We start from the raw sequence: 25213 nt of genomic DNA, 5'->3' as shown, positions 1-25213 counted from the left end.
AGCGCTCAACTGATGCGCGTGTGGCTGCACACGAGTGCAAGAAAGCAGTCGAATGCATCGCTCATGGCAAAGGATGACAGCGGATTTACGCCGCGCCAAATACGCATAAAACCTAGCCGAAACCAATTTAAAGATTGCAACTAGATGCCATGACACGACTTAGAATAAGCTACGCTACTTCTCCAGATAATTTCATGCTTTCATCTACGTTCGGCGATAAGATAAACAGCACATTTTTACCTCTGCGTATTCATTTATGCTGAGGTTGTACTGTTGATTCACATTTTGAAAGCAGCAAGAAAATGCTTAGCTGCCTATGGGCATACAGGGATTCATTCGCGAGCTGTTTAATTTTGCTTAAAGGGAGTTTATCCACCATTATAACAGGGATGAATTCTCCGAAAACTCAACGGCGGGCGACGCAAAACACTGCCAGTATAACCACCGAAGCGATCTCGAGCAGCGCGGCGGCGCTTCTTCTCTCTTTCTCATCTTCATGAGCAGCATCAGGTGCGGCCATTATGGTTCATTAAAATACTAAAAATATTGCTTCTTCAGACCATAAATTTACGGGCTGCCAGAACGGGCAACTAATGGCTCGGATATGCTGCGGCCGCTACCTATGTTTCAGTTATGTTTGCATGTGCTACGAAAGTGCAACAGAACATTGAGAAACAATTTCTGACTTCTTGCAAAGTCTGTAAACACCTGCGTCTCATCAAATATAACTTCACGACGATGACAACGTTTTTATTCACAAAACATCTGACGATATGAAGACCATCATTTCAATATTTCTGCAATAGAGAAATCTTACAGGCCATAAACTTTTGATTGGCAGAAAGGCGCTAATTAATGCAGCCTAACTCAGTTAAAAATCACCACATAAATAATTTCTCGCGTCCGAAACCACTCGAGAACGAATTTGGCGGATGTTTTTTCTTCCAGGGTGTGTCAGCTAACGTGTGCTAGCGCTTAAAAAAAAGCACTTTGTGCGCGTTAAGCGTGTTGAATCACCACAGCAGTGTTGAAAACCCCATCCAGCAGGTCACAATATTTTTTCCAATGCGTCAGACTGGGTAATTAGCAAAGACTATCTAGCCCATTTTAAATTATAAATTCATGCGTAAATCTCCAAACACAAAAAGTTGTAACTCTTGATGCGAACGATCACACCACCTCACTTCAATGTCGATCAATGAGAATTTCATCTGATTAGTTTCTGTGATCTTTAATTCAACGCTCAAAATAATAAAAAATTTCACGTAGCTACAAGTTGCTGCGCCACGATTTTAGTGCTCTAGACAGTTGGCGCTTCTTATGTACACGAGCTGAGGACCATGGCGTACATGGACGTTACTGAACGATTTTTTTACACCTCGTAGCCATTCACCTTTTTTGTTCTTCACTGAATTCAAATGAAACTTGGCAAAATTTTGGAGAAACTTCGGTCGACAATCGACAATCCCAATTTTGCAGTGTACGGACTTCAAACGTTGCATACGGTCACAGCAGTCACATTCAAATGACGACAAAACGCGTAACGCTGAAGAGTTTTCGATTTATTTTTGCCTAGAAAGTAAAGGGGAGCTACTGCTTCAACCATGGCACCCATAACCATATTTAAACACCTTTTCCTGCATAGGCAGTGATTAGACAAGCTCGCGGACATGGCTCTTTTTTTGGTTCTGTTTTACTGTTTTTTGTTCTGTTTCTTTTATAGTCTAGTAATAAAAACACTAACTGCTACAAGGCAGTCAGTGATGGTCCTAGGGGAAAAGCAAAGTATGCTGGAAACTCAATTTCAGAGATCATGGGTCCAATGACGCACAACTTTACAATAAAACGAAAACTACCTGGCGCAGGCAGCATGGTTCTAGCTTAGATAAATAGACAGTTTTCGAATGACGTGGGCGCTGCTACTAGCCAGGTGACGCTACCCTGCCCGATTACTTTTGAGGCAAGCCTGCGAGGCATTCCTTTGACGAGGTATTTTTTTTTACAAGTAGCGCTGTAGTGCCAGCTTACCTGATTCCAAACTCAGAAAAGGTCGCGATATCTGAGAAATTTGCCGAAAATTAAATCTGCCTCTTTTTCCACTACCGCGGTCTTAAAATGGAAACCTATCCCAGCGTTCGTCTTGAAAACCGCGTCGTGGGTGTGCACAATGTGACCTGCATCCTTCCGCCGCCCCCACACGTTGCGATGCGACAAACTATTTGGCGAAATAAAAACGATCCGGACGATCCTGACAATTCAATACATTTCAGAGAAAAAAAAAAACTGGAAAAATACGCAGTGCAAATTGTACGGGAACGGACACTTCTTCGCGCGGGAATGTGACAGTTTTAAAACCGGCGCCAAAGAAGTCTGTAAGTGACAAGCTGAAACCAGAAAAGTCCACTCTTCTTGTGCAGACTGTGAAAGAACCGGAATTTTTAACACTTTTTTTTTTGACACTCAAATATATTCTGCTACGTTTCATAACCAGACGTCGTTTCTACTGCCGCACAGTTTACTGTGTGCCCAAGTGTGTATAACTAATCTTTCTGTCTTTTATCTCGCTTCTTTCTATACTATTCGTTTTCATATTCGCCCCTTCTATGCAAGAGCGCAGCACGCGCAATATGTACGTTTTATTTTCTTTGCTTTTTTTTCTTAATTCCGTTTCCTGACGTTTCCTCCTTGGCTATCTGTTAGTATAGCGCTCGTCAAGCTCGAGAAAGTGAACATTCTAGCTTTTACTAGACATTATAATTCTTTCTCCTGGCGGGTAAGCAGGACTTGGCCGCAGTGGCATGAAAACGTGCCGCCTGCACTTCTTTTTCAGCTCCCGGGGCGGCAGAATTTCGCGCCTTTTCTCGAGAGGAACGTGCGCCGAAGCAAGAAAAGGCGGCCAGTGATGGACGCCGGGGGGCGTTCGTCATAGCAGGCTGCGTCCGGCGTGAACTAGACGCTGCATGGCAACCAGCTTAGGGAAGGGGGGCGCATGCGGTGCGCGGTGCTCTCCGAATGCCCAGTTTTCGTCCCACGCACTGCGAAGAAAAGCTGGGGCGGCTGGCGAAAGCAGGTTAATGCTTCCCTTTCATTTCGCTTTCTCGCAGTTCCGCGAGACGTGTACCCGCTGTACGCTGTCTCGAGGGCCGAAAGCGGTTTTGTGCGCCTTAGAGAACTCGTCCTTTGGGAACGTGCGCGCTTTGTGAGAAGGCGTGGAGTCGCTCTCGGCGCGGCATAAGTCTAGCTGCGGTGGTCGCTGCGCCACAGACGACGGCCTGAAGGGGAATAACGTTGTCGATACTTAGGCGGCGCGTTCGATTCCTTGAAAATGCTGTGTGTGCCGAATGGCGCAAGCTGGGTGCGCACGTGTAGATTCGAGACGGGTGCCGTCAGAAAGTCTGGAGAATGCGACGTGCAGAGAGTAGGTATTGCGTGTTATCGCTCTGGCACAAGGAAACCCTCTGAGCTAGAACCAGCGGCCAGTTTAATTCTCGCTGTACAATCGGCCGATAGCGAACTCACAACCTCATACATAGGACGTTCTGCGCGATTCGAGACGTATGCACACACTATGGGACGGTACGCTATCCGGGCGGCGTCACTATACCGAACACTTTAAGCACAGCCATCTACTTCGGCGCCAGCAGCGGCTGCTAGCAGGCCAAGAACAACCAATGCATGTCAAGCTAATCACGAGCAGCTCCACTTTTCTACTCTATGGCTCAGTGGAATGGCAGCGGCTTTTGACCACGTGGCTCTTCGGTTTGATTACCAGCTTCAGTAATATTCAGCTTCTATGTTTCACCGATACTGCATGAACGTTCAGTTTTTTACACCCTTTCTGAAATTTCCTGCTTTACGTCAATTTACACTTCTTTGGGGGCAACAGGCATCCTGTACGTTATAGTGTCAGCTGTACTGGCAATGTGAAAGAAAATATGCAAAAATTTCGAGTTTGGCGGCTATTGAGTGTGCTCGTTATTGTTGATGAATATGATTCCGGGCACTATGATCCCACTGTGTCCCATTCCGAGCAGAATTGTAGCCTCTGCTCTGTGGAAGTAATTTTGGGGCCAGAAGGTTTCAGGAACGTACCTGTGGTGGTGCAGAATGTGCATTAAATGCGGAACATTTGAACGGCCAACCTTGAGGACTTTGCAACCCAGCCCGGTGCAGACTCCAGGAAAAAAAAATTATTATCTATGTGGAAGGGAAAGAATTAAGAAGATCAAGAAAAACAGGCAGATGGAATTCAATGTTATCCAGGCGCACTTGGAAAGAAAAGAAGCCGAATAAATAAAAATAGGTAGAAGAAGCAAAATAATCGATCAGGATGACCGGTTGATGAATACGGGACATCCCGAGACAGAAGACAAGACGGGACAGTGGTGCGGGACGGCGGCCATTAAAATCATGTCACTGCCACCGCTCATGTCACAGAGGAGGCATCCTCTGCGTGCGGCCGCATGCACTGATAGCACCATGCCGCCAAGAAACAGGCCTTCCACGGAAGAACAAGAGAACGTCCCTAGATAATATATTCAGGAACTCGTTTTTCAAACGTACCATAGCCAAGCAGAATGTACTTATAGTAGATGCCTTTTACACAGGCGATGCAGAAACTTTCAGGGATGCTTTCTCATTGCATTACCTTGAATCAATTTTTGCTGCGTTTCAAGTGTTTGTATTGCCAGTCTGCCTTTTGTGAAAACGATTTTTTTTTTGCCTATTTTTACAATTGCACTACCGTTGGCCTGCTACTTGATATGAGAATGATCGCAGTATGTAATAAGTAAACTTTAGCAAGTGTTCTTTGCGGGCTAGTTCTCCATTCGCCACAACTTTTTTTGCGCAAAAAAGACGACGCATAGTCAAGACGATAGGACGAGCGCAAACTAACAACGGGCCCCAAATGAAGGTACAAAAACCTGTGGTATTACCTTGCATGCATAAGGTAGCGCACAACCTGAAAAAAGGGGCTAACAGGTACGGAGTACCTATGGTGTTCTCGGCACCTGTGAAGTTAGGCCAGCTCTATGTTCCGCTAAATTCCACTAACACGTGGAAAGGCCTATATTGGCTAAACTGGACGCGGCATAAATAACTGGGCAAGGGAGCATGAGTGCACACTAAGAGATAGTGATAAAAACACGAATTTGATTGAACATTGCAGAACATGCGAATGCAGGCCATGATTTGATAAGATAAAGATTATTCGCAGGGGCAGCAATGTTCAGGCGCGCAAATTTTATGGAAGACTTTCAGATAAAGACTTCGCATAACTACGTCAGTGACACATCTGGGGCCTTGTACAACACCGAGTTAGCATTATAGAAAACTTTAAAGTAGGGTGTGGTGATGTACGTTCACCAATCATGCCGTGAGAGTACGGGATGCGCATGCGACGAATTTGTCTTATAGTTGTAGGTGTAAACCAGTGAATAAACCAGTTGTTAGTTTGTGCTCGCACCGTTGTCTTGTCTATGTGTCTTTTTCGCCCAAAAAAGCTGTCATGGCGAATGTAGTGAGTAAATGAATTTAATAACTAAATGACTAAAATATAGACAAAACTATAAATTATCGCGACAATCAGTCTTGCGCCAGGAAAAATATTTAGACACAACTGAAAAAAAATATAGCTCTTTATATATGCTCACAACACTTCGCGTGTAAGCGATAAGTGATTTTGCTTACAGTTGCAGATTCAGGAGACCCTTTAAATGCGGTTCATTTAGAACGGTTTTTGGCAGTGCCGAAGAGATGACCAGTTATACCTATTTTATTATTCAATACGCAAAATTTGCGCTTATATTGTGTTTTTATGTATTCAATTCGGCTGCACAAAGAAAACCATCCGAACGAAGAAAGAGCCGAAGCTTGAGAAGCAGCTTGGACCTCCTTTAAACCTACCCGACCCAACAAACTGTCGCAAGCCTCTGTCAGTGGCTCGTTGGCATTACTTCCAAATTATCACTTTCTTCGAATTCACAGGCTGACAGCTAACGGAAATGATTTTATTTGAAGTAATTCAATTTTTTGCAATCGATCACGTTGTGATAAGACTTTAATGATGATTTACACAAACGCCGACCTCCTAAGTGCAGTGCCAGGATTATGACGAGGACAAAGCAGACGAAACCAGGAAACCTCAGCAAGGGATCATAGTTGCTTGTACAAGCGCAATCTGGATGCAGCTTTTCAGACAGTCATGAAACGTTCGATACTAGATGAGGAGAAATTTCATATCTTCACCCTGTTTATCAGCATATTGGAGAGGAGCAGGAGAGCAGAGGGGAGAGATGTAAGAATAAGCGAGCGATCTGGGATGAGACGGGGAGTGGAATGGGGCTGCTATAACCACCGAAACCTTTACTTCGAAGGTATACTCGCGTAGGTAGAAATTTGAGAAGGCCTGTAGTCGACCCGACCGCATAATAAAGCGCCTGCTCGCGCACTCGGCAACTCTCACTGGGAGTTCATTTAACTTCGCTTCATTTAGCACCATGGCAATCTTCCCTGGGCGTGGGAAAAGTGCTCGCGCTTATCACGCTGCCATATAACAACGCGAAATAAAGGCCCGCAAACCGATAAAAATGTTCGTTTTGGAAGAACGACGGCCGCGAGACGAGTCGACCCGCGATATGCACGGCCATTACCTCGAACATTATCGCTCCAAACGTACCCTCACGTCCTCCACGCCCAACACCGTACACAGCTGCGTTCCGGCTCAGAGCGCGCAGTGCTTTCTCCTCTGAAGTAAGTTCTGCGCTACGGGGCGAAGTTCCTTCCTGCCCGAGGCACCAGAAATGAAGTGCGCACACGATCGTTACCGCACAGCGAGGTAGGGGGTGGAGCAAGTTCGGGATGGGGAGGGGGGAGAGAGAAGGGCGCCGGGCAGAAGGTGCTTCCTCTTTGGGTCCGCGCAGTCTTCAGCTCCTCGTCGCACGAGCAGCGAATTCGCGAATGACCGATGGCGGCGAGACGGCGATCCATCAAAGTAATCTATGCCTGTCGAAAGATCAAACGCAGGGAGGATGGATTGCGGGGCTCTTGCGCCAATTGGGATGTGAGAAGACAGATCACTCACTCGAGTTACCCGGTTACCGGAGTTGGCCGATGTATGTGACCCGCGTGAAAAGGAGGAGGAAGAGGACCCGAAGGCGTCAACGGAGAGGCGTCGATGTCTTCCTACCCTCCCGCCTCGGCCGTCCTGTTATCTGAGAGAGAGAGAGAGAGAGAGAGAGAGAGGAAAAAGCAGAGCCAACAGCGTTGTCGCACGTCTATGTGCGCGGAATTCGAAACTGCTCCGAATTTGCCCTGAACCTTTCAAGCCGGAAAATACGCGCGCGACGTGGCGGCACCTTTATCGCCAAAGGTCAGGTCGTCATAATTCCTAACAGCAAGTTGCTGGGCTAGTTGGTGCTGTTGCATCGTGGTGGAGCAGCCCAAAGGACGGGACACAAGAAACAAGGAAGGACGTACACAGGCGCTTATGGCGTTTTATGGCGTTTATGGCGGCTTGCTTACGACCGCACCGGAAGGAACTGCCGCAACTCCTCGTCGAGTAAGCCTCGTGCTATTCTCGGTTGCTGAGCTTAATGCGTAGGCTTCACCAGCTTAGAGCTAATTACGTGAAATTAAAATTTGAAACTTTCGCGGTTAACAAAGTGGCAAAATTAACATGCGGAGCTTTTCTCCGCAGTGCGTCGCGTCACATTTAGAAAAACTTTAACGCCTTTCGCTTGCCGTAAAACTTTCATGATCTGTGGCGTTATTCTTCTATAACTGGGGTTTTCGGCGCTAGAATAGCGCTCAGCCTAGATTGTATGTGAATATCTCACGTGCCGGACATAAACAGCGCAGATTGTTGTCCGCTGCTAGTAAACTGTCCACTCGCGCGCAGGTGTGTACTCGAATAGCGCAAGGTGTATCTGTGCATAAAAACAAATGTTCCATTAATTATTACCCTTAATCGCGTTCAGAATCACTGGGAAGCGGGTGCTGCTATTAAAGTCAACCATATCCAACCACGCGCACCTTCATCGAGAAATAAAAAGTTATCGCTCTTTCTCGATTCCTGAGCTACGCCAAAAGCACGAGGCTTTTCCCTGGTTGAGGGAATTGCTTGTTTGTTTGTTTGGGTTTAACGTCCCAAAGCAATTCAGGCTATGAGGGACGCCTTAGTGAAGGGCTCCGGAAATTTCGACCACCTGGGGTTCCTTAACGTGCACTGCCATCGCACAGCACACGGGCCTCTAGAATTTTGCCTTCATCGAAATTCAGCCGCCGCAGCCGGGATCGAACCCGCGTCTTTCGGGTCAGCAGCCGAGCGCCGTAACCACTGAGCCACTGCGGCGGGGCTCAGTGGAGGGAATTGTTACTCGCAACAAACCGTGTGAGAGCAGGTTGCGTCACTGTGCATTCAGGCGTCTGCGGTGCGCAGATCTACACGCGTCGAACGCAGGATGGCCGAGTCACTGCGCTCGTTCCACGAACGATCGCACACGCCAATCTTGCTGCGAAACAAAAACGTGATGTAGCCGCTTTTTATCTGTTTGGCATGCTCTCCTCCCGGACCACTTTGCATGCGAAGTATTGCTTTTATCATAGCAAATGATTATAAACTGCAACGACATGCTGCGTAGTGACAAAGGATTCAAATCTGAAATAGAAAACGAAACAAAATATGATTGAAAAAGTAGCGACGTATCTACATCGGTGAAAAGAGGAAAAAGCTACCGATGGCAGCAAAATATCGTAAAATGCGAACAATAAACAACATAAACAACAACGGAAATAATAATCACACAAAACAAAATGAACAAGGATCGAGGGGTAGTCTCAGTACGCTAGCCAACGTTTCGCTAAGACGAAGGCAAGATTATAATACTGTCACGTAGTGGTGACTGCAGTCCGGCGAGCAGAGAGACAGCGAGAAAGGCAGTATTAATAGTACACTCAACTCAACTTTAGTACAAAACAAGACCGTCGAAAACCTCAGCGGCTAGTGGGACGTGGCCTGGGAAAAAAAGGTAAGGCAGCGAAATATGCACAAGAAAATCCTTGCCAAGAGTGAATCGAACACACAAGAAAAAAGAAAAAGAGATAGTGAACAGGAGAAATACAGCGCAAATACATCACAATACAAAAATGTACCGCGGAAATGTCTAAGAATTTTATTAGACAACTAGGGAGCAAGAAGCCGGAGATAACAATATTAGTGTGAAGAAATAAAACAAAGTGACAAATTATATTCATGAACAAGAAACCCAAATTGAAGGAGCCACAAAAAAAAGTAAATTCTGCTATATGACGCATCTAATATCTAAAAGTGCTGGCACAACAAGAGACATAACAGCAGTGAAGAACAACTGCGAAGAACAAAGGAGCAAGAAAACGAAGTTCTAAGAAACGAAATTTCCGAAACGACTGAGTAGGTACACAGGTTATGCAGTGATTGGAAAGGGTGAAATAACAAGCCCTTTTGGAATGTCGGACACAGATTAATAAAGCGAATGTAGAAATACATCAAGGTCTTGTATCATACAGGGTGTTCCACCTAAGACTTTACATATTTTATTTAAAAAATCGGTTTCTTTTAATTCGAAGTGCACTTCTTTCGGCATAGCATTGTCAGCGGTGTTGAACATCAAAATACAGCTAAGAAGTGGTAACTAGCAGGCGGAAGCTGCGGAAATCAACGCAATAAAAAGGCTGAAACACTAATACCATCACAAGGCCCCTTTTCGATTCGGTGAACATGTGCGTAAGCGGCAATATTTCCCTTTTTGTTTTTTTTTCTTCAAGCCACCGCAGTGCATAATCTGCCATCAGCTCTAGTCCGCCGCGGTACCGCACCGCGCTCTCATATTACAGCACGGCATCAAGCAGATCATGAAGTTTCCTGTGCCCTTGATTACGTAACAAGGCTCGGCTCAACTCTGACGCTGGGTTCCAGGAAGAAGAGCCTGATTGCGAGAAGAATTCGATTACTGTCGGATAATTACTGACGTAAACTTTGCAATGTCAACATATGGTCCCGCATGTTTTACTCTGTTTTACTGCCGATGTTTAAAACATCTCCTTAGGGCTATTTTCATTTCACATGCTTTCGACGGAGTGTGTTCGCTCCAGATGGGGAAAAAAACAAATCCACGATAACCGCAGGTATTTCTCAGGGGATAGTGGGTCGCGACCCAGCAGATCACTCGCGAACCTCAGGAAACTCGCAGTATATGGGCTTAGTTTCGACGCGGGCGACTCGCAGGTGTGTAACAAGCACGCAACAAAGCCGCTCGGCTTTCAATCTCAGCAGAGCTGCAAACCTTGCCGGCAACTATTTGCCATCCCCATAAAGTGCAGCTTTGTAATGACTCGGGCGTCATCAGCCGAGGGCTGAATTACCCAACGCGAATCCGGTCCCCAGCTTTGTTCTCAGTCGTCGGCATAGTTAGCTGCAGCCACACCAGCGCGTCGTTAAGTGGGGGACAGATTGACTTACGCAATGACAGCGATCGGCTTTGACGATCGGCTCTGAATTTCCCAACTGGCACGTTGCGTGGGAGGCCATTTGCAGATGACGCAGCATGCTACCGCACAGCCTACTGCGCGGCACAGGTCGCCCAGCCTACTGCATGCAGCTTCTTCGCAATGCGTGACACCTGAAAGTGTACATGGCTGGGACAGCAGTCGACAAAATTTGGCATCGCTTTGCGTGTATCACGTCAGCACGCCTTTGTTATACACATTTGCGTTTAACTTAATGGGCTAAATTCACCGTCGTCGTATTATTCGGAGTCGATCTAACGAAATTGTAGCCTTCGTGTTGGATGCCAGGAACATGCGGATGAATGCAAACATGCGACTAGTTCCTGCCACTACCGAAAAAAAATGCCAGTATCTTGCAGGATCTACTTTCGAAAGCATATAATCAGAATTTGAGAGGTATTCAGAAACGTGTTCATAAATGCGCTTTATTATCTCATCGAAATATCATCGCTTGTGTTCTTTTCTCATCATGTCATAGCATGAGTCGACAAAGCAACAAAGACGTGATTCAAGGACAAACGCAGTACGGTGTTTGTCTCTGTCTTCCGCCTTTCTTGATTCGCGCTTAAACTCCATCGTCAATAAGTGCAACCAACCGGCCCAAGAATCAACTCTCTTGTATACAGTTTTCAGCGTTATATAGGTTATAAGTCGGCTAAAATGAAAGCACCTGCAATTTTTTGCAATTTAACAAATCATGAAACGTGTTTAACGTTTCCCGGTTATACAAAGCTTAACATGACAATCTTGATTCATATTGCAGCGAAGAAGCACAAACACACGTAGAAGGAACACGCAAAAAACACGGACGAACACGGAGCAGCGTTCGTCCGTGTTTTTTGCGTGTTCCTTCTACGGGTGTTTGTGCTTCTTCGCTGCAATATGAATCAAGAATGTTACCAACTTGCCCAAAAACGTGTTTTACTTAACATGACAAATTACAAATGGCATAAGCTGTAGGCAATGCTTAGAACCTGTCTTAGGACGTGTAGATTTAAACGTCATTTATTAGCTTGCACCACCTGGAGATTTAAAACGATTGTTGCAAGCACAGTGGCGTCACTCTGTCCGCTCTCTTCGCGAGCAGACAGCTTTTTTCTTTGAATCAACAGCACGTTTCGTTCCTCCCTGCTTTAATGCGCGCATTGTAATCGTGTCATGGTTCTCTGTTCCTTTATTTTTTGTCGTGTTCGCTGCAACCCTGCTTCGGCGCTTAATCGGCGAAACTCTCAGCGCCTTAAATAATTTAGCCTTGCTTTGAGATCGCGGACAGTTGATCGTGTCAGACACTCAGCGCCACATTTTGAAACATTCGTTCTATTTTCTCTTTTCCTTCTACCATGAACTTTTTGGAGCGCTTGAGTGAGGTGCGCTGGCAGGAATAAGGTGAAACGGCGTACAAAAATGGCAGTCGGCCTCCGAGTGCGGTCGCCGACCGCAACGCGCCGCCCCAGCTTTGCCTGAACCGCATAAGCGCCTCGCCTTCGGAGGCATGGCCGCGGTCGGCCTTCAATAGACACGGTCGAGACGAGTGCGTTCACCGGCGGCTCGACTCGAACGGACAAAGGGGCTAATGAACCGAACGCTCCAGCGCCTCCGGGACACCACAGCGTGTTCCGCTTACGCACTCGAGATTGATGGTCTCTGGCCCGGCGCTGAACCTCGCACCCATGAGTGTCTGGAGCGGCCACTGGCCTTGCCCGGGGTGCAGACCGCCCGCCAGCCCGAAATGCGCGGTTGGGAGGAGTAGTAAACTGTCGCATATTTCTCCCTCAGCCGGGCGAAGAATTAACGATGGTTGTAACGCAGCCTCTCATCCACACACCCTTACTACAGCGCGTGCTTCCATGTGTGGAACAAACCCTTGAAACCATTTTACCATCACACATTTCGCTGCGTACCAGGATTACATGACCACAGGCAGTGCACCCTGATTGCCCGACAGGAAGGTGTACTCCATTTTTATTGGTCGGAAGCTGATTCCATGGCAACGAGGAGGTGATAGCATTTGGCTTTCACTTAGGACACACGACACGTCACTACTAATCCTACGACGACAACTACAACATCCATGATGACAATGCCGGGAACCCCGGAATACCTCCCGAACATACAGTTATTGCTGCAAAAATAAAATGGGAGTAGAGGGCCCTTAGTACCTAAATAGCAGTGCAGGTTGGGGTAAGCACAATTAGACCACTGCATGTAGTTATGCAGTGCATGTTTAGTTCTAATTAAGGAGGCGACGATATGAATAAGAAACAAAGTGTTAAACTGCATTTTGTTTCAGTATTTACTTGACTAAAACTGCAACGTCACTGTGGCTCTCTGCATAGATAATATTGCACAGACAATGCCGCTTTTACTTTCTCGATACACTTTTCCGGAAGTAAACTGCCGACAATCGCACAAAAATAGGAATATATGTCATGAGGAACAAATGTTGTAAGTATGACTCATACTAAATTCTGATATCCAGAAGGTAGAATGCCAAAATGGCATCATGCCCTTTCTGGCGAACCTTCGCCTATCATGCGGGGGTGAATCATTCACTTAATTCCTGTTTGAATCAGAAATATCAAACAAGCGTAGATGCTAGCAGCATGTTTGCAGTTTCTTTTAACGGTTCAGGAGGACACAGGGGCGCAGTAAAAGACACGGACATAGAAGAAGACAGGGACGAGCGCTTACTATCAACAGGCTTTATTCGACGTAGACCGTTAATCCTTCCCTGTCTTCTTCTATGTCCGTGTCTTTTATTGCGCCCCTGTGTCCTCCTGAAAAGTTATGAACCAACACACCCAAATACAAGTACTTCTGTCTTTTAACGGTGACCACAACCGATGTCCTGCTAAACCCTAAAACTCACGAATACCAGAGTATATTCCAAAAAAAATGGCTGAGGCTTAGCTTAGGTTAAGCCTAGTCAGATGCGAAGTATATTGTCGCCGAGTTGCATATCGAGCACGCCGCTTGGCTAGACGTTCTTCACGCTCTTCATCAGTCTCTGTAGCACGCCGTAACTTTTGCTTCTCATTCCAACGAGCAGCCCTGTCTCCAGGAGGCATCTCTATCCCGTGTATGCCTAGCAGAGGCAGGCGCACCCCCTTGTATACCGCCGCTCCAGCATCACGTGTTCACTACAGCGCACCTAGCGGCAGAAGCAGGGAACACATTGGTCGCGACGCCTCGCACGACGGCGCGAGCTGGGGCCCCGTTTCTCCTATGTCGTTACGTCACGCATCACGTGGTCCTCCTTGGTCGCGACGCCTCGCGCGACGGCGCGAGCTGGGCCCCCGTTTCTCATCTGCTGTGACGTCACGCACCACGTGGTCATCCTTGGTCACGACGCCTCGCGCGACGGCGCGAGTTGGGCCCCCGTTTTTCATCTGCTGTGACGTCACGCATCACGTGGTATGACATGGAGGTCACGAAAGGTCAATGGTAACGACACCGCCGCGCTCGAGTAGCTGGGTTGGGCTATTTTAGTATGCTTCGCATAAAACACTTCACCTAAGAAAAATAAAAGGTCAGCACCACCATGCCTGCTCCTCCTGTAAAAAAAAAAAGGGAAACTCAGGTGCAGCAGTCTAAATTGGCTCCCGAACCGAAGAGTACCTAAAGCCTTCCTCCTCACAAGGTGTTGTGTTTTTCACTGCCAGCGGGTGGTTCTAATTGTTCATTCCCAGCATTTGTTACATACTAGCCATTGCGACAAGAAACTTCTGCGCTTTTAGTCTGCATGCGCAGGTAATGTACACCCACCGTCAAAAGTATACAGCCCAAGGGGTTTGATTGTGAGGCCTGCAGCATTGCTCGTTATGCATCCTCAGCAATCGTGATCAGTCGAAAGAGGAAAGGCATTGCGTACTTAATCCTCCCAAGGTTTGGACTGCTTGATGTGCCAGGGAGCTACGCTAAAAAAATTGGCAGTGGCTTAGCTCTGGTTAAGCCTGGACATACAAGCGAAAAGCTGCAGTTATGCTCTGTTTGACGTCATGGCTGTCGCAGTTCGCGCACAATGCACTGGGAGCACCACGATAGCGGTGTAGATTTTGAGCCAACTCCCTCGCTACCACTTCTGGGTCTTCTTTTCTTCCTTCCATGGCAAATGTCTGCGTCTCTTCTACGACCGCCGCCGATGCTCACATGTGCGTTCTCGCAACGCCTTGCGAAAGAACCTTCGTCTGGGACGGCGGCGGAGACCGCGCAGCAGCGGCAAGGGGTAAACCGGTGGCGAGGAGGAGAAGAGGGCGATGGAGCGCGCGCCGCGGCGCGCGGCCTCTTTTATGTCCGCCACCCCCGCTCGGGCGTTATCGCAACGTTTTGCGATAACGCGATAAGAACGCGATAAGAACCGCTAGCAGCGGCGAAGGGTAAACAGGTGGCGAGGAGGAGAAGGAAGGGGGTGGCGAGGAGGAGGAAGGGCGCGCCGAGGCGGCGCCAAGGGGTGGCTCACGCGAAGCGCGGTGTTGACGAGCCTAGTGAAGCTTTTCGCTTCAAAAGCTTCGAAGCAAACCCCTTGGGCTGTATACTTTTGACGGGGGGTGTACCTCAAGATAATGATGCTGCGGGGGTTACGCCCAGTACAAACTTTCTTTCGTGGTCACCTCTGCGGAATGTATTTTTAACCTCCATCCCAACCTTGCCCTTCCTTTCTTCTTCCTACGCACCAGGAATTTAACTACAGGCGACCGAGAGAGCACGCCGCCCGACTATTGTCGTTCCTGTTCTCCACGCTCCCACATTTCGTCCTTTCGAGCCTTTTCTGTTCGTTTAATGCTCGAGGCCTTCCTTTCTTTTTTTTTTAGCCATTCTCACTACTGCTCTTAGCCGACTCATTCCCGTACCCTTCTGCCCCCTCTTCAACCCTTGCTCTTTTCGCAGCTCGGAACCTTCAACGTGACCCCTCGCGGGAAAAGCTTCCCTGTGGAGTCCTGTCCTCGCCTACCACAGCTGCGTTTAGGTTCTTTCGCCTCCTCTTTTCTGCTGCCTTCCTGGCATTGATTCCCGCGACCCCTACCAGGCCAGCGCCCTATCTCGCCTCCGCAGGCGACCGCTGTCGGCCGGTCGGTCTCTGGCAGCCCACCGCCACGCGAGCCGGATGCGGCGACAAAACAACCCACAGATCCCGAACTGCGCAGCGTGCCATCCTGGCCTTTCTCCCGCTAGCCCGTAAGGGCTGTTGCGCGTCGACGTATGCGCTCTACTGGCTGCTCCTATCGCGCCGCAACCATCGCCTGCACACTCCTTTTGCCCAACGGTGTCGCATTTTGCCCTTGCCTTTTCTGTGGCTATTGCTTTGTGAACTGGTTTCATCCGCAGCTGCGCATTACAGGGCGGGCTATTTCCGTATCCCCCGAACTGTCGACATTTCGGGCAGCGGCTTTTTGGGGCTCATACAGCGATGCAAAAAAAAAGAGAAAAGAAATGAGCAATGAGGAGTTTCAGCCCCCACTTTTAATCTCCCAAAGTCTCGAAAAAAAAATCAAAGTAATCAAAGAGAGAAAGTAATCAGAGTGGGCTGTCAGTGATTAAACCACACCTCGCTCGACCTACGACACGCACGGCATTACGACAGCGCACATGTTTGCGTGCTCTTCTCCCGTTCAAGCGCAGCCGCTTGGTTAATATTACCTGAGCTACATTTAGCAACACAGGTTTGCACTTGTTGCGTCATCAGTGGCGATCTGACAGCGGATGACTGCGTTGCTGAAGTCGGGCGAGCGATTTGTCTCGGCCGTTTATTGCAGATTCGTCCTAACAACAGTTTTCCCTTGACCAATATTTCCCTTGACCTTGACCATTTAATCATGAAATACACGAAGCCGTTCAGTGTACTGTGCAACTGCGCGAACCCTTCAGCTTCTATAAATATAGGTCTGAATTATTCTCGATGAGTTGGGTAACCTCAATCAGCTCTCATATTGAATATAAAAGCCGCTCTGGCCAGTCTGAGCCGCTTCACCGGCATGTCGAAGAGCACCCAGGACTGTAATCTCGCTGACACTGGACACTGAAATAATAATTACCGTAATAACAATTATAAGCAACGGTGAACAAAGGTCAGACCTGCCATAAACACACTGGGCTTGTATGTGAGAGCCAGGCAGCGAAAAAACGCAACAAATAATGATGACAACAAACGTGATTAGTGCAGTGCAACCGAAAAATTCTATTTTAGACAAATTATACGCAGTTTCCTTTCGGAAGCTGAAAATACATGTAGATAAATTGAACGAAGTACTCGAATTGCTGCGTCAGCCGAAACACCACTGGCTCTTAATTCACACCCGTATTGAGCTGCGGCCGGTGGAGGTTTTTTATAGTCTGCTGCGAGAGAGAAACAATGTTTCCTCGCCTATTCACGGCGGAAGGTGGCTTCGCTGTGGGAATGCAATTAAACCGCGCAATGTTCAAGTAAAAAAAAAAATCTCGCCATTAGCCCGACGTTTGGCTGCTGAGTCCGAGGTAGCGGGATCGAATACCGGCCGCGGCGGCCACATTTCGATGTAGCCGAAGTGCGAAAAAAGCCCGTGTACTTTGCGATGTCAGTGTCCGTTAAAGATCGCCAAGCCACTGAAATTAACGTAGAACCCTTAACGTAGAACCCGTAGAACCCTGCACTACGGCGTCTCGCATTGTTCACGCGCAGCTTCGGGACGTTAAACCACGCAAACCATTTTACCAGTAATTATGACGCTCATGGATGACATCGGCACAGTATTGATAACAACGTTCCACTGCTCGCCGCCAGGCGAGTAAAGCATTTCTGTATACTCCCTGAAAGTAGCGACGTCTGTGCGTTAGTCGACAGCCTGTGCGATAGGCCAAATGCCGACACCCGACTCTCTCCCGCTGCCTCAGGCCCATTTCACCACGAAGGTTCCAAATGGTTCAGCGGGCACGCAGCGGCTCTGCTCGGATCCGTGTTTATTTATTAGCGTTCGCATCATGATCGTGCAGTCTTCCCATGTTGCTGTTAGGTAGGTTGCCGTAACTGGACGCAGGACGAAGTTTTCTGGCTTTTTTTTTTTTGTAGTGTTCGTGGTTCTTAGAATGCAACGCAACAACAAGTATAGTTACGCGGCATTTAGACTAAGGGTTTTACGCGTACGCCTCGAATAGCTGCCACTTCATCCGGAACCGCGATCTGCGACCTCCTTTTGTAAGAGTTCATTTTCTCATTCATTCTTCAGCCCCGTGTATCAGCAGCAGCTGCCGCCTGTGACGTCAGTGTTGATAGCTTGCAAGCATAAGCACCGTCTTTCGTCGTCCTTGATGCCAAACACGGAGCTGACCGGCGGCAAAAAAAAAAAAAAAGAGGAATAGAATCGAACGCGAAAGCAACTCTTACATAATACGGCCCCTGGTATTTAGTTCCAAAGATTAGCGACACCCTCCATCGCCGGCTTGTTTAGCCTTTTCGATGTACTGCAGGCTGTTTGCCAATAAGACACTAGTTGCCTAGTTATGCTTCGCCGCAGTCTTTTTTTTTTTTTCAGAGGGCGCATATTGCAATAACTTTAAGGTAAGACCACTGAATGTTTGCCCCACTATACTTGCCTACTGTTTGTGTGTGTGTGCAGCCCTAATCCCACGAGACATGGACGAAAGAAAATCGTTCTTTGTACTCCTCGTGGGGACGAACACTTAGAGTAACAGAGTAATTAGAGTAATAGGCTTGACGCCAGCGGGGGATACGTGCCTGTGATGTGGGGCACCATTTTTCGTGTGGGTCATGCAAAAAAGCGCGAGTTTTTACTGAAGCTGATGCCGTATTTGCACGCTTTTAAGCCCACCTGCTGCTTACAGCGCGAACATTTAGAACCGACCTGATGTATGAAAGCAAAGTGCGCAGGTGCATTGCTGCCAAATGTTCAAGAGACGCTTTCATTGAGCAGTGTTCTGTTGTTTTCTCATTAATCTCGCTTTCACCTGTCCTTCTTGTCTTGTGATATAGCAAACTAACGATTTCAGTAAAGCCGTTGCATCTAATTACTCCTCACCCTCTTCAGCGTACACACTTCACTCAGGTGCGAAACTGAAATAAGAGCAGTAAGTGCAAACACCCTAAACTCCGAATGCGAAGACCGGATTGTGACGAGTTGAAGCGGAACACATGGAGCCTCCGCATACCAGCGTTTTTTTTATGTTTTTGCCTTAGAATGTTCTGTGGTACGCTGGCAGCGATAAAAAGATGTAGGTGCATAGCACTTTGCTTGACAATGGGTACGTGTTCCTGGTTTCCCTGCACGGGACGAACAAATCAAGGAAGCGATGTGCTCGTCGTATCCTCGTTTTCCTACTCGGAACTTCCCACAGGGCGCGCGTGAAGCTGACGCGATCTTTATAAAAGCAAGCTTCACAGGGTTTCGTGTCAGGGGGCGTAGCTGCGTAGTCACAAAGTCTGTAAAAGAAACGCAGAGAACTATTTGCGTTTTGCACACAAAGCGCCGAGAGCTTCTGTATCTGGAGCCATTGAAAGAGGCATTGTGATTAGCCAGCTGGGTGTATGTATCCTAACCAAACTGAAAAAAAAAAAAAAACGTTGTTCCTAACACGTACCCGTTTAGCTGTCTTCTTCTTCCACTCTAAGTGCAGTGCGTCGAACGTGAAATGTACTGCGTTAGTTTATGCAAAGTTTGGCGAAATTTTCCTTCACAGCAGTGAGGTTAACAAATGCGGCGTATCGAGGTTACCGCTTCCATATTCATGATGACGAAATTGACCCAGCTACTGTGCTTCTTATTTCATTTTTAACAGTCACCCCGAAAACTCCCTCATTTCAGTGCTCCTCTGCTTTTCTACGAGGGCAGGCGACGAGGAGATGGCAACCTTTCATGCCTTTGTCACAGAGGCGCTTCTTCTCCAAAGCGCATGTTTTATTACGAGCTTGTTGAAAGAGGACGGAGAGAAGTGCGCCGCACGCATAACTAATGGCAACGGCTCTTCGCTCCTGAGTAAGGCGTGGACACCCAGCGCCTCGGATTAAAAGGCACATAAAGCCATCACAGCAGCTGTTGAGGGCGCCTGACGGTCGCCTGGCGAGGTAGGACGCACAGATGGTGGTTATGCGTCAAATTTCTACACTGCGACAGACGTTGTTAGCCCGTTTCCTCCGTCAAACTAACAAAACTTTCGCCAGGGTTTCGATAACACCATGCTCTCGCGCGCACGGCATGGGTCCTAAAACTTACTGCAAAAACAAGAAACGAAGTTTTCCGTCTCCTGCGTTGCAAGCAGCAGGCCACGCAAGACGCGATGCCGGGAACTGTAGAACCCGCTGCTGCAGGATTCGCACGCTCACTAGAACACCGCCACCTGTGCCAAGTCCTCCTCCCGCTTGTGTCCGCGGTGCCACAAACTTTGCTTCAAGGTAACCGTCCCCATTTGTCTAAATAGGATAAAATGGGGGCCCCTCGTTCTTCGGCGGTAATCAGACGCAACGTGGGCCTGGCACACGTCGAGCCACGAGGAGACAGAGAAGGGTGGCACGCGCGCGACTCTGAGGCCCCGTGGCGGTCGCGACGAAAGTATCGGCGCCTCCTCTAACTCAGCGTGTGTTGCGACGTGCAAAGTGTGTTCGGCGCGGGCGGCAGCGTGATGTTCAGCGCGCCGCAAGTGAGCGCGATGCGCGAAGCGACGGCAGGAGAGGTCTCGGAGAGCAGAAAACGGTGGTGGCGCTGCTGTGATGAGATTAGGGGAGAACCAGCGTTCGCAACCACGCAAAGGACGCTAGGGAGGTCACATTAGCCGCGGCTTTTTCCTTCTCGCCGCTTCACAATGGCGGAGGCATTGTAAAGAAGGACGCACTCCGTGCGTGCATTCGAGTCACCGAGAGGGCCCGCCGCCAGCGGGGCAACATTGCTCGCTCAAAAGAGCACGATGCAGGACGCGCGTGGCCCTGTGGTGCCCAACGTCGCATCCCGGCTCTCTATAGTAGTCTCTGCGGCCTTACGGTCGATTGATCGAGCCACTTTTTCCCGTCGCCATTTCGAGGCAGTGCCGAGCGCGGAAGACAATGGGTAGACACCAACGACGCGTAGACTTTTGCATGCGCCGCGCGCGAACGCGTGGCTTCTCTGAGGGAGCCCAGCAGTAGTCGGGCGCCGCCACACGCAACCGTGCTTCCGCTGCGCGCCAGTGGCGGCGTAACACAATTACCGGTGCCACTGAAGGCCGCGGGTCAGCACGCGCCGCTGCTCGATCAGCCCGTGCGAGTATACTAGAGGACAAGATGCAAAGCTTACGGGGCCAAGCCCTTCGAGTGTAAGGACAGAATGCGTGGTTCAAAGGAGCGAAATTATTATGAAGCTCGTGCAACCAACAGTCCTCAAAGTTCGGGCCATCTTTAACTGCAGACCTTCATGAGACGGTGACCTGTGGCGCTTCGCGGATAGTCCTAAAAAGGCACCCAGGAAGGGCGGAACATAGTTTGGTTCGCTGTTGCTGTGGGCTCACTGTCGTTGCTGCAGTGAACCGGAAAAAAAGTTAGAGAATCATTACGACATGGACCTGAGATGGCTTCCAGAAAACGACAAAAATAAAAAAAACGCCTTCAATCGTGGTAACACGACGTAAAGTACTCCTGAAGAGAGGCCCGAGCATTCGAAGCATCCTCAGCGCTCCCCGATACGGGGGCCATCATATCGCTCGTTCTCACAAAGCACTGCGTGCAGAAAGAGGTCCCAGTAATGATACAAGCTGAGAAAGTTACGACAGAAAAACGCATTTTCCAGCATTGTGGCGGTCCTTTTTTCTTCTTTCGTTTGCGGAGCTCGTGCGTCATACGACGCGCTCTCAAATCGCGAAACGGAAATAAGCTCGCAGGTTGTTGGACCGATAGGACAACCAAAAATAATGAAGCCGGGTTACGAAAAGACATCACAACAAGGCAGAAAAACATGTAAAGGAAGACGGAAGTGTTCAGAAAGACGAATGCAGAGCGCACTTCGTTTTTATTGATTGGGTTATTTCTGTGGTAGTTCTTTTCCGTTCTTTAAATGCACACAGCCATTTTGGGATATCGGCCGAGATTCAAGCGGCGAATGACAGCTAAGCAGTAGGTAAATGTTATATCCAACGCTTGGCAGTATTTTTCATCATCTCGACCTATTTCATTTTTCGCAAGTGCAGGATATTCATTCCTGTCTATAAATAGCTTTATTTCATTCCTGTCTAATCATAACTCCACTTCCCCCGCTTTTTTCTTCTCTCACTTTCAAGTGCAAAGCATTTTATTTCACTGCTGAAGGCGGATTTTGTGAGGAAGAGCAGAGACGTCGGCCCCAGGTAGACTGCTTCTGACTACTCCAGCAATCGGCGAAGAAGGTGGGGAACAAGGTTGTCGCATGTGACGATGAAGAGAAAAAAAAAAGAGGCGCGATTACGTAGTGCAATTGACTGACGGACGGGATGATTTGGAATAGTGAGTCGGTATCATTTGCAACGCTAGAAACAAGGCTGCATAGCTTATTAAGCATGGTTAAGCATAATGGTTAAGCATGATTAAGCATGGTTAAACTTAACTATGATTCATAGTCCGTCCATAAGGGCCCAATATATTATATACATTAACGCACTCAGGTTTTTTTTTTTCGGCGAAAGTGTGCAAACCGCATCACCCTGTATTTTCTTCTAGTGCTTCGGGTGGTGCAGGTCTGCTGCTCTTGTTTTCTTTATTGCTCCTTTCTTTCTATTCTTTTAGGCCGGGGTTGATGTAATATGGACGGAGTCGTATAGGATATGAATGTGCTACAGATGGAAACATTTTTTTTCTTTCTTCAGCAACTGTGTACACTAGCTGCAGTCATCCTACCAAATGCACGAAATCTAATAGTGCAGGGCGGCCGCTACGCTCGGCATGTGGTGAAGGACTTTCCAAAGACTGCGTTCGGCGTTCGGGCCGGCGTTCTCAAAGACAATAGATCAATTTGGCCACATGTTTCCCCATGCTACCCATGTTGCTAAAGAAGGCAAGCAGATGTCGTCCTTGGCGGACACTCTGTGGCAGTTATGCTCGGAAACGCAGGTGTTAGTGTGGGAAGAGGTTAACAGCCTGCGGGGACTCATTTAAATTCATTAACGCACACAAAACAAAAAAACTAGTAGAGAACTTTTAGTGAGGGCTTTCTCATTTATTTAGTCGTCGCAAGGTACAATGTCGACGACTTCTTCCGTAATATAAAAATTACATTCTTTCTTCCACAACCTGTTACTGAGCTTACTGAGCATGCGCCAAAGGAAAAGTTTCCGGTAAAACCGGACGGTTTGACTATCATGTGTCTACTCGCAAAACTTCTATCGAAGCTTCTCAAAACCGAAGTAAAGTGGCGAGCCGCTGAAAAGTTCCAAGCATCATGGCCGCCGCAGAAGCAGTGCGCAGAATACCCCCGAAACCAAAGCAGGGGCGAAAATAGTGACTTGAGCAGCCCAGTCCCGCTTACCAAGTAAGAAGCTCGTCGACACAGGCACGACAGCGGATGTCAGCGGGTAACAGTTTGCACCACCTCTGGCGTTTAGAGTATTGAGCGCGAGCAGTACTAATAGACGCAAGCCATTTACAAAGCAAGGTTCCCGTGTGGGGCGTTGAACCTTATGCTCAACAGTAAAAAGGAAGAAGATGGGAGACCTTTTTATTTCTTCAACGCATTTTTCAGCTTCCCTGAGACTTGAGAGGTGGGAGAACTACCTTCGTTCACGAAACGTTTGACACTGGAGCAATATGCCCGGGTGAATCACACTCTACAATGAATCAGCGAAATATGCGAAGGTGTCGTAGCTCACCATACTCGTACTTCAGTTACGACTACCGTTATTGCGATACCCCCAACAATTCCGCTAAAAAGCGCGCATGGAAGTCCAGAGGCATAGGCAGTCTGAACAAGCGTGGGAATTAAAAAAAAAACAGTGGCAGCTATACAGAAAACTATGCAGCAAGAACAAGCGATAATGTGGAAATATTGACGATAATTGTTGCACAACTAGTTAAGGTCATCAATATGAATGGCCCAAACAAAGGTAAAAATCATCTTAACCACATATGTCCACATCAGGAATTTGCTTCTTTCAATCTTATCTATTGGCGTGAACAAAAAAGGTTATATCTTCAATTAGTCCGGTTATAGCTCTAAAACTTGGGGCTCCGACATTTATCATCGCTGAGCGGGAGCTCTGTCCTCAGAACGTTCCTCACTACAGCGGGCACGGTCAAGCCTCTGCGTTACATACGCAATCGTCCTCCATCCTTGTAGCGCTTGCTTCCGCTGATGATATTGTGACAAGCGATATAAATGCATCCTTCCCTTGCTTCACTTTGGCCTACTTCCGCCCGAACAAGCTAGGTAGCACTCCGTCCTTTTATCAGGCTGCAAAAAAAATCCCGCTTCCTTGCCGTTTGCAGCAAAAGAACAGCGGTGACAGCCGAAGCGCTGCACGCTGTGTTCGTGCATGCTGTGCGTGGCTATTGGACTAGAGAGACCTCAAGCCACTTTATAAGGTACGCTGCATTCGCACTGGTTCTGCTCGTGCCCCGGCGTGGATGCATATGATTGGCCTGGTGGCAACGTCTCCGCTCTGTTCTTCATGTGTTGGCGCGGTGGTGTAGAACGTTATCTTACGTGCTGCCCTGGTTACAACGCGAAGAGATGTGCCCTACTCGCTTCCCTCAAGAGGGCAGGAGCGCCACACGGTTCACTTCAAGACATTATATGCAGGCGCGGAAACCAGTGATCAGAAGAAGCTGTTTCGCCTTCTAAAATTTCCTCGAGACTATGATCTTGACACTAGGTGGTGACAGCAGCAGTCCATGACTATTCTGCGGGATATTGTGCATGGCGACGTAGATCTGCCAGGCCACAAATCTGTGTCTCAAATTCCCTGTAATAGTTAACATCTAAGTGTCGCTATGGGGCAACAATTGCCGACAAAATAATCGCTAGGTTAATCACACCAGCAGGTTACAACGACCTACCTCAGCTCAACACACACTAGAAGAACTCACTCAACAGTATTTTTTTAATCCAAACTTAAACTTAAACTTAAACGTTATTACCGCACAACATACATAATAGGCTTATAATGACTGAGGCGTTCCGATAAATTTACACAGTCTACACTTCTATAGTAATGTACAAACTCCGAGACAGATTTTTCTTGGTTAGTTTTGTGTCAGCGTTATACATGTGCAGTCATAGCTCGCTAGCGCCAGGCAGCGTCCCTTTGAGCAATTGAGGACGAAGAATGAAATCCCGGCCGCGGTGGACGCTTTTCAATAGAGGTGAGATGCATACGGCGCCCATGTGCTCTGCGCTGTCAGTGCATGATGAATAACCCAGACGTTGACGAAATTATCCGGAGCTGATCGCTACTGCGCCTCTTTCTTTGCTCTTTTTCTCTCTTTCACTGCCTCCTTCATCCCTTCGCTCACGGCACGGTTGGTGCGTCCACGGGGGGGTGAGACAGTTGCTGGGCCTTTCTTTTGCTCATAACCAATTTAGACCTCTCCCCTTCCCAACTCCAGGATGTGGTCACGCCAACAAACACGTGTCGTCTGCGTGTTCTCGCTGATAAGGGCTATCGCCGTAAAGTGGCCTCATGCGTCAACAAAGGAGGCGAACGAGAATAACATTAATAATGACGCGTAGCATCGTTATTCTCCACAGCA

Source organism: Amblyomma mixtum, chromosome 3 (assembly GCF_055824585.1).
Source record: "Amblyomma mixtum isolate Tamu chromosome 3, ASM5582458v1, whole genome shotgun sequence".
Classification (NCBI taxonomy): Eukaryota; Metazoa; Arthropoda; class Arachnida; order Ixodida; family Ixodidae; genus Amblyomma; species Amblyomma mixtum.
The sequence above is the reverse complement of the archived record's forward strand: the minus strand, read 5'-3'. Positions refer to the sequence as shown.